The sequence below is a fragment of the Cephus cinctus genome, unplaced genomic scaffold (genome assembly GCF_000341935.2).
Source record: "Cephus cinctus unplaced genomic scaffold, Ccin1 Ccin1_scaffold0689, whole genome shotgun sequence".
Lineage (NCBI taxonomy): Eukaryota > Metazoa > Arthropoda > Insecta > Hymenoptera > Cephidae > Cephus > Cephus cinctus.
Window position 1 is genome coordinate 1,269,008 of NW_014333312.1, and position 9,771 is coordinate 1,278,778.

The following is a 9,771-nucleotide window of genomic DNA, read 5'->3' on the forward strand; positions in this document are numbered from 1 at the left end:
GGGGGGGGGGGGGGGGGGGGAGAAAAAGAATCTGAGCGTCACGGTAGAGAAGTAAAGGGCGATATAAGGCAAAGACACTGCCATAGTTAGGAGGGGTGCTCGTTTGGGGAGGGGGGGGGAAGTCAAGTTCTCCCTCCCAAAAGCTAATGGCGTGAAGTTACACCATTTTGACTCGCGGCAGAGTTTTATTGTTAGCGGAGTTCAGAACGTAATTTTTTCAACCCTTCGTCTCTCTCACTGTTTTACCGACAGTGTCTTTTTCTTCTTCTTCCCCTTGTATCTTTCCCTTTATGTCTTTTTATCTCTTTCTTGCGCTCGGCCGTGCTCGCTTTATTGCTTCACTGCCGATGCTCGGGCCCTTTGAGACAATGAGAAAAATAAGAAGAAGAAACCTCGTCTCCGGAACGTGGTAAATTGTGGCTTCACTCTTCAGGGTTATGCGTCACTTTACGGCAGGAGCCGGGGAGTACCTTTCAATCTACAGTTTCGAAATTTCGAACTGCTGAATTTTATTTTGCCTTCGAATCGTCTATTTCTATGTCACGCTTATCTCCCGTGCGCGCGTTAATTCTTCGAAGATTTTCCAACCGCGCGTCTTGCGAGCGGAGATACCAATTTCCTTAATAAAATTTTTTTCACCGACTGTACAGCCGTTTTTTCTTCTTCTTATTATAACTATATCTCTTGTTCCTTTATCCTCCTTTTATCTCAATTATTTCCTTTGTCTCTTGCACTCAGAACCCCCCTTGGTCCCTCTGCCAGAAGCTATGGGATTATCGTACAAGGATATCCTGATTGACGGCACACGCGAGAATACTTTTTAATTCAAGAAAGCCAGACCATTACCTGGCTTTTACTGTCTTAATACGATTCTTCTTACGGGGTTGCGGATAAAGTTTTTTAATTAAATCCCAACCTCTGATTTCAATTTATCTTTGCTCTCTCTCTGCCTCTTCCACTATTTCACTTCGACTCTTAACTCGGTCCGGTTACTTCATTTCTCCTCTTCGTCAGTATCATTGTCGTTAACCGTTTTCATCTCTCTGTTATGCAATTCAACTTCATTTCGTCATATTGACTAAGGCACTTACTTATTATCTCGATATCATTGTTTACTTCGTATTACTTATTCCAAACAGACAATCAATATACGCCACAAGTCCCCACGTTAAATATAGAAAAGCCGAGTAAATTCGAATTTTTAAATGACACGAATTAAAAATCTTAATTATTTTTCATTTTTTCTTTTAAATTATTTATTTTGATTACTTTTTACACCCATCTGGACCATCTTACGACAAATTGTAAGAAAAATATCATTACACGAGAAAACTTTTAGTGGGAACTATCCAGGGCAATCTTAGCGAGGTCGGTGCTTGAGATCGGGTCCAGAGCTACGGGAGAGGGAGAAATGTCAAACTATTTGCTATAGTCTGGGTATCTAGTTGCGCCTTCTGGACCCACGGGCAGAAGCTGACAAATTGTACTCTGTCGTGATGGTACTGTCGGGTAGGTATAGTGGTAACTGGTGTTAATACTGGGTGGTGATGCTGTTCCTCCGGAGTCAGGATACCGGAACACATAATTTAGCGTGTTTCAAAGGGTGTTTCCTTCGAACGTACCTTGTGTTAATTATACCTCACTAAAACCAGGAAGGAAGGAAGGAAGGAAGATCGGGATAGTGTCACAGTGTTATCTTCATCCTTTAAATTTATTAATCGTCCGACAAGATTCTCTTGGAGGGAGATTGATTTTCCTAGTCGTAGATATCTGCAATTTAGAAATTTAAGTAAGGACCTATATCCGACAGGATTTTTTTGTTACCCTTATAATTTCAATTATTAGGATAATAAAGTTTACTTAAAAATATGGGTCCTCTCGGTACATCGTACACTTATTTATGATTATACGGCATTGTACATGCGTATCCTTTTTCTTTTTTAGACAATAGCATCCGCTGTATACGTTTGTCAGTCAGGGAACCAACTAGGCAGTCAAGGTTTTGGGTTTCGTATCAAGCGGATTTTTCTTATGCTTTTCCAAGGGACACACGGCTGTTCTGGTTTAGCTGCGTTATCCCTTCATCCGTGTTCTCCCTAAATTATTCAATTCATTCCTGCGGGACCGTCTTCTACCTTCCCGTTGTTCCCCTTTATCCCTGCTTGAAGTTTCTGAAACGGCTGGAACTCGTAACTGAAAACATTCTCTCCATATGCGGGAAAACGAATCCCACGGGGACGGCAGCACTGACGTGCTCCCAAGGAATCCCATTAAATTTCGCTATATATGCCGCGAACTAATAATCCTCGTTAAACTGTCTCTCAGGTTCTTCTAATTAGCTTATTCGCTCACTCGTGGCAAACAGACGATCGAGTTTTTCTCCAGGGTTTTGAGGTGTCCCTTTCTCTCTCTCTCTCTCTCAAAAAATTTAGAGTCCTCGACGGAATACTTTACACGAGTTGTTTTTCATTATATCACATACGTTTATATTTACATAAAAAAATCAACATATTTTTCAACAAAATCCCAGGCTCCTTCTCTGCTACTTACACCGAAGTACATAATAGCAGCTCCAGTAGAAAGGTCTGGATGGCTCTTTGCCATTGGCGAAAAAGCTTGCTTATCCTCTATCAAGGGTTCGGATGAAAAAAAATTACAGGACAGCAATATTGCTGGGTAGGCAGCTGTTCCGGGTTCTTGATTGATAGTGCTTTTGGTCCTCCGAAGCTGAACCCTCTGACCCCCAATAGTTGAACCCATTCTTAGAACTGGTCGGAGGTCCAGCTGGACCAGGATCTTCGTTCAAGGACGTTTCCTTGACACGGACCCTTTGAAGGAGCATACACGTCTACGAGGGATCCTCGTAGGAGAAACTACAAGGACTTTTTATTATTTTCTACCTGATGGAACAGCTTCCGTCTGCTCGTTCAATTCGTGACAGTGCATTGGAACTGCATCGATCCGGTAGAGATAGGTGTAAGAAGAGCATGCTTTGGAGAAGTCGCGATACGTCGCGACGCCTTAGCTTGATTAAGCGGAGAGAGAGAGAAAGAGCGACGGGAGAGAGATGCAGGTAAAAAAGAGGGTGTAAGTGTATGTCCAAGGGGTGGGTTGGAGAATACCATACGCCACGAGGACTCCTGTTAAATGTCTCGCATCTGTCTCTGGGCTTTTCCACCCACGAGCTGTCCTCCTGAAAGTCTAGAGAAAAACATACCCACGAGAGAGGGGGACTAAGAGAGATGGGAGAGAGAGAGAAAGAGAGAGAGGGGGGTGGTAGAGAGTGTCTCTCGAGCACTCGGTACTACTTTCTACTACATTCATGGCTATCCTTTCTGGCACGACCCTCTGACACCACTGGCCAACATCCGAGAAAATTCTCACCCGAGTCCACTTGGTTTCTTTCATCTCTTCCTATTCTTTTACATCGTCCCTGTACTCTTTCTTATCCTTTTTCATTGTTCTCTCCCGCAGCCGCTACCAAGAGACGGGGAGAAAGTGGCTCATTTTTTGAAGGATCGAGTTATCGTACGAGGGCCGAAAGGGCGGCTGGTCGTACAATGGGACGTAAAAACTGGAAAAATTTTTTTCCTTTCCAGGGTTCGCGAAATCGGTCGGTAAATAATTTTAAAAGTCGCAAAAGGAGGATACAGTGAGATACGTAATTTTTTTTTTCGTAAGACTGTATTTTGCAAAACAAAAAAATGTTGAAACGTCTTTATCAGTAGTCATTGCGCGATCGGGTGCATTTTTCGTTTCTATCAGTCTATTTGTGCTTTTCGGGAAAAATAAAAGAGACCTAAGTATATGGCGATAGCGTGACCTTATTTCGTGGATAGTATCCAGAGCCAGTCTTATCAAGACAAGCCTTAACCAGTGAATTCCTGTTTCTCTTCTTTCCCAATGAACTGACCAGTAGCTAGTGGTTCAACCCCGTAGCCAGTCAGCCGGCCGCTCGAGCGGACGAGAATTTTCCTTGGGTTTCAGTTTCGCCTGCATTTCTTGATCGAAATCCTTAAGCAGCCCTGAGGCTAATTTTAACTTGATGGCAACTCTTCAGCATTCCTTGCCTTTATGCTTTGCGTCTTAACGACGATCTTACAGACCTGGACACGTGATATTGTAACTCGTCGGGAGTATAGGGAAACTCGATGGAAACTCCAGACTTCACAACTCTTTTGCAAAAATCTCTACATTTTTTTTTTCCTCTCACGCGAGCTAACTTTTCCCTCAGTGGGATACGGCTCCAGTAAGGAGTAATCCACTGTGATGCCTTCCGGTCTCGCGTTTGTCCATCCCCGTTGGAATCCATTGCCGTACCTATAAAAGTCTCACAGAACGAAAGGAGACGCGATACAGAAAGGATTACAGTACGGCATCGATGCTCCGTGACGTCATCCATTAGAACCAGAAATTCCCAGCCTCCGGAGCAATGATTACGAAGCGTCGACGTACCATAATTCCATCTAAAATTCGATCCGAATCCCAAAATAGGACATCGGTATAATCCCGTTGCTTGGCGAAGCGTCGTAAAGCACGGCGAAGCATAGTCGAAGCACAGCGAGGCGTGGTGAAAGCTTGCGGACCGGCAGGAAAGCTCGATTCTTGTCGGCCGAATTAGTTAAGCGTAAGAGGCTGTGCGTGACGTTTACGAGGTGTGACGTCACGACTCGTCTTAACGATGCAGATGCCACTGAGGGATGACCTTTGACCTCTGGCCATCCAAATAAAAAATCCATTACTTTACCGCTTATTCTTGTTCTCAGTGACCGGTCAAACGTTCGTGCTGATAAATCTAAATTCTCGTATATGAGCTGCCGGCAGTGACGTCGTTCAAATGGCGATAGGATTTATCTATAGTTTGAGTAATACTAACCTAGGTCCATCGCAGCATCCCGTTCACTTCCTTGCAAAAAAAAAAGAGTTTTTATACTCTTTATTGAACTTTTTTAAGGCTGCGACGTCATGGCTTCTCTCGCTCAACCTTTTTACTTATTCTTCCTCGAATATAGACGGAAGAAGGGGGCGCCACTTGGACGACGAGACTTGCTGTGCGAACTGCGTCACTTCCTGCTCCGACGGTAAACAGGCTCGGTAGAGAAAGAGAGATGGATAATGTTGATGGGGGGAGAGTGAGAAAAGTAGATGTTCCTGGAAACACCGAGGTACAGGGAGGAAACAACTCCTAATGACATTTGCTATTGTATGAACTTTGCCCTCCGCTATCTCGACCTCTGCTCTTTGCAATGCACCCAGGAGAATTGCAGCACTGCTCATGGTCTCTGAACAAGAGCTTTCTGCTCGATGTCATCAGTACAGAGGGTACAGCAGACCGACTTTGCTGAACGAGAACCAATCTGCTGTAGCGTTGATGGTGGTTCGTTCAGTTTTCATTAATTCAACTTGCTGTTTGGCTGTACGTCGCTTTATTAATTTCAAAGGGGAAAAAAAAGGAATTCCCCTTTCTGTTTAGATATAGGATTTTTCTTGCTTGTTGGTCACTTTCTTGATACCTCGAATCTCGATAGTCATAGGAACAGCGTTGGGGAATAATCAATGGAATTCGCAAGGGGGGGTCGAAAGTTGACTCGCGCAAGCAGAATTCAGACGAGATGAAATCAGGATTGACTGGATTTAAGAATCATTAGTAGGAATGGATATACAGAGGTGGATGAGTAAGCTGATTGGACTTATTGGATGAACGTATTGCTATCTCGTGCTCCCTTTCATTTCCTGTCAGTACTTTCTGGATCGGTCGTCAGGTCGAGTAGTCGCGTTGTAAAAGTTCAATAATCCTAGAAAGTTACCGTAATCCTACGCTATAGCGATAATCCTCGACTTCTCTTCATTTATTATTCGCGAGTACTTTCTCCGTCAAAAGTTTATGTCGATGCAACTTCGACGTTTATCGTTAATAAATGGAGTAAATAAATTTTTTTTTTTTTTTTTTTTTTTTATAAAAGCCAACTTTGCTCGTTATACGTTTCGCGTATTTATATGTTTTGTTTCATTCAAAGTGCGTATGTTCGATGCTTAAATAACCTATGGCAATAATTAGATTTGCAATATTGGCGCAGGAACGGATACTGTCAAAATATTCAAATATTGTAAACAGGTTTTGAAACAAGTCTATGAATAAACCACGACCCACAACGGGACTACTGACCGCTGTTTGAATACCCTTTCCAATATTAACTGTATACCCAATCCGCCATTTTCCACCAAAGCCCTCGTGGTTTATGCATTGATTTTTCTTTTTGTTACAGGCTTCTACAGATGTTTTTCTACTTTGAAAAATACTCGATACGGAAAATGCTGAAAGCGAATGCTCGTTAAAGGTTCACCTGTACCGGTATTCAGGTTCGTAGTAACATTACTGTTGTGTGTGTATATATATATATATATATACTGTTTCTTCATACGTATTTTTAAGGCTTGCGCCTGGTTTTATAGCATCGTAAAGTAAGCCCACGGGGTTATCTTACGGTTGGCCCCTCTCATTTCTACCACGTAATATATTATAAAGCTCCAAGTTTATTGTTTATCGTGTACCCTCTTTTTGGCATATCCTACCCTTTGCCGGAGCTTCAACCCTTGCCGTATTCTCTAACGTGGTCTTGCAAAAATTTCTAGAAATGACCCTTGCGTGACTCGAAGGTATCATGGGACACGCGAAGTTCTTCGGTTATAGCCCTTCGACCTTGTTTTTTTCTTTTGTAAAATAACGTTTTTACATTCGGCTAATCGTTGCTCCGTGAAATGCCCACGTACCCTTTGACTCTTTGAGTTACGGTTCACCGGCATGCGAATTTTCGATCGATCTCGTGACAACGATGGCGTTCACTCGCCTGGGTCTGAATTTTTTTAAAATTTTTATCTTTTTTTTTTTCAAGGCACAAATTATTTTTGGCGTGCGTCGCGTACTGCATCACGTTTACGTGGAGTAAATAATTAATTATAACAGAAATGCGATATCTTTTTTACGAGGGCATACAGTGCGTGCCGGTTGAGCCCTGGTGCGTGCACAATATCTCGTAGGAACTCGGTAGCTGAAAGAAATTAAGAAAATTTGGACAATCACGAGATTCGTGACAGACGGCAATGTCTTTGTTATTCCAGTGTCGTTAATAATCTCGACGAATTTTCTATCGTGCAAATTGCGGTTCTGCTTGAGCTATTAGTCACGATTATCGTGTGGATATATCGCGCGGTCTTGCGCGACGTACGTGACCCGAACGAACATATAATAACGTGAATGCAATTACGGTACGTGAAAAATTGATGAGCCAGGGAAAAAATTCAAGATGGCCGAAAGCGTATAACAGGTGTCGAAAAGTCATCAGGATTTCAGACCACGAAGAACTGCTGGTATCCTTGATACCAAACGGGGTACCCATAAGAACGTTGATCCACGCCAATAATCCAGGACATTATTTGAATTGGAAATAAGATTCGTATTGTCGAATTCTGGACCAGTAAATATATTTGAGGTATTTTTATGACAATTCACGTGGATACTTTTACTTCATTTCGGGTAAACCACTATTTTAATAGCCATTTTCGTGTTTCTCGTAACATGCGTGTCCACCGGTATAACAAGGCACTTGTGCGTGTTGTTCTAACGGCTTGCCGGAAGGGTCTTCGGGCATGTATGGATAAGACAAGGAAAGGGATGCTGAGGGTCTTTTTGTACGGCGTCGAGAGTTCTTTGCAGTAAGGTCCCGAAGGGAGCGATATCACCCCGAGGCTTGATGATAAGAACGATAACGATCAAGCATTAATACCGCAAGGGTTGTCCAGACGAGCTGAAAGTGAGCAGTTCTTCGTCGAAGGGTAGTTACCCTTAACTTCTTTAGCCCCTGGGTGTCACCGTCTGACAGACACTAGACTACAGTATCTTTTCGTCTTCCACGTCCCGTGGACCAAACGTCTCAACGTTTCCCGTGCCCTCGCATCCCGATCATTAAATTCTTCATTGGCCAAACGCCAGCCTGCCCGTAGAACCTGAGGGTGTCGTGATTAATTCGTGAAAAGTATTTCTGTCATCTTCGAAAAGCTCAAGGCCAATTAGAGGCCTGACGAATTTGAGCAGTACGAGTCGAGGAGTTATATTAATGATAATAATTATATCTAACGATTCGTTCAGTCTCGCGGAAATCAGGCCGATTGCGATTGCAATGATTTATAAGAATATCATTGCCGTATATTCCTGTAAAATTTGTTCCCTCACGTAAAATACTTTTATAACCGGGGGAAAGCTTCATACACATGTTATACCTTCAGCTCGGTGTAATCCTTTCGTATTTCATCGTAGGACAAGACTGACCTTCATTACACGCGTGGATTTCATTACCGCGTGCTTTCTGTATTCCGCTTGTGACTCTTCGGTGAAATTGTCCTGGGACGTTTCAAATCGTCCTACGTGGCCCTAGGTCCTTTCATAAACCCTTTCGGTGTGCACAATGCACCGTAACATTTTCAGCGCCCTTTATCCCTTTTGCGAGGTGATGCTGTGGACAAAGATTAAATGGGAATAGTTCAAGGAAAAGGGGAAAAGACAAGGAAGCGAGGTTAGGTTGACTTACAGCCCCTCGACGTGTTCACTCCGAACTCATCCTTCCCATTACTTCTCCCTGTTCCTACAAATGCCCTCTGATGCTTTTGGCTGATGGAGATCCTGGTCCTTTCCGTGACATACGTATTCGTACATTGGCGCTAGGCAGGCAAAATCTGACGATGCTCGGGCAAGACGCAGACCAGTCAGGTGAGAATTCGTTAAAATTGTCTATCACGTAATGGATAGACAGATAACGCATTTGCAGTGAAAGTCCGATTTTTTTACTGTGAATTACCCACCCTTCACGGCTTGAGTATAGCTTTCGTAATTTGGAAATTCCTACCCTCGATACGTGTAGAAAGTATAATGGCGCCTTGGGGAGGTTAGGACGTTGATAGGAAAAAAAATTCTTGTGGCTTGACGATCCTTTCGATATCCAAGGGATCGTTTACGAGGAGGCTTTTCAAGGTTTCAGGGTCTACGAAGTTAAGGGTTATATGGTCGTGGGTGACTAAGGGGGATAAGAGGGTGTCTCACTTACGATCACGATACCAATTCCCCTAAGGCATCTTTTTAACACAACAGACACCTGCTTGTTTGAATTTTTATTTTCTCTCTATGGGAAGCTCGGTCACGGTGGGATTGAACTGGGAGGGTGATAGTAGAGGATGAGAGAAAGAGAGAGGGAGAGAAAGCATTGCGAACGAGCCGAATGGCATAAACCACAATTAATCCTGGGATGTGTGTTAATTGCTGGCTCGATTCTCTGTAACAGTCGATCCTGGCCGACCTCACTCGTTAACCAGTAACGATTCGACAAAGCGCTTATTGTGGTACCAAGGAGCTTTTCTTCGTCGAGTCATTTCAATCTTTTGAGTTTTCATTGAAGCGACGAGTTCCTTTCGTTTCTTCGTATTTGTTTACTTCTTGTGTATTATTGTAGATTTTTTTGTTTCCTGTTTCTGTCAAACAAGCTGATTAGTGGCTTTCGTGGATTCAAAGTGGTTGTTGTACATTTTTTTTTTTCTTTTTCCTTTTATTCGGTCGCGGAAGATGTAAAGAACGGATTGGTGTACGAGGTGTTCTCAAATATGATGGAATGCAGTGACAAAAGAACGGCAGCGTTTGTAAAAGTGTATATGACGATGAGTGCGGCGGTGCGTGACGAAGTGGATGACGAAGGGTGCTTGCGAGGGGGGGGGGGGGAAGGGGCT

At 43.2% G+C, this 9,771-nt stretch overlaps 1 protein-coding gene across 6 annotated transcripts in view; it reads left to right on the forward strand.

Annotated features, from left to right (window-relative positions):
* Positions 1-9,771, forward strand: part of LOC107269764 (TWiK family of potassium channels protein 18) — a 146,643-nt gene that overhangs the window by 9,295 nt on the left and 127,577 nt on the right. For 5 of the 6 annotated variants that reach the window (XM_025087074.1, XM_025087076.1, XM_025087078.1 and 2 more), the window contains one exon: positions 6,267-6,360. The exons of the other annotated variant lie outside the window; for it this stretch is intronic. The gene's annotated coding sequence lies outside the window, so the exon portion shown is untranslated. The remainder of the gene's footprint in view (positions 1-6,266; positions 6,361-9,771) is intronic. 6 annotated transcript variants of the gene reach the window in all.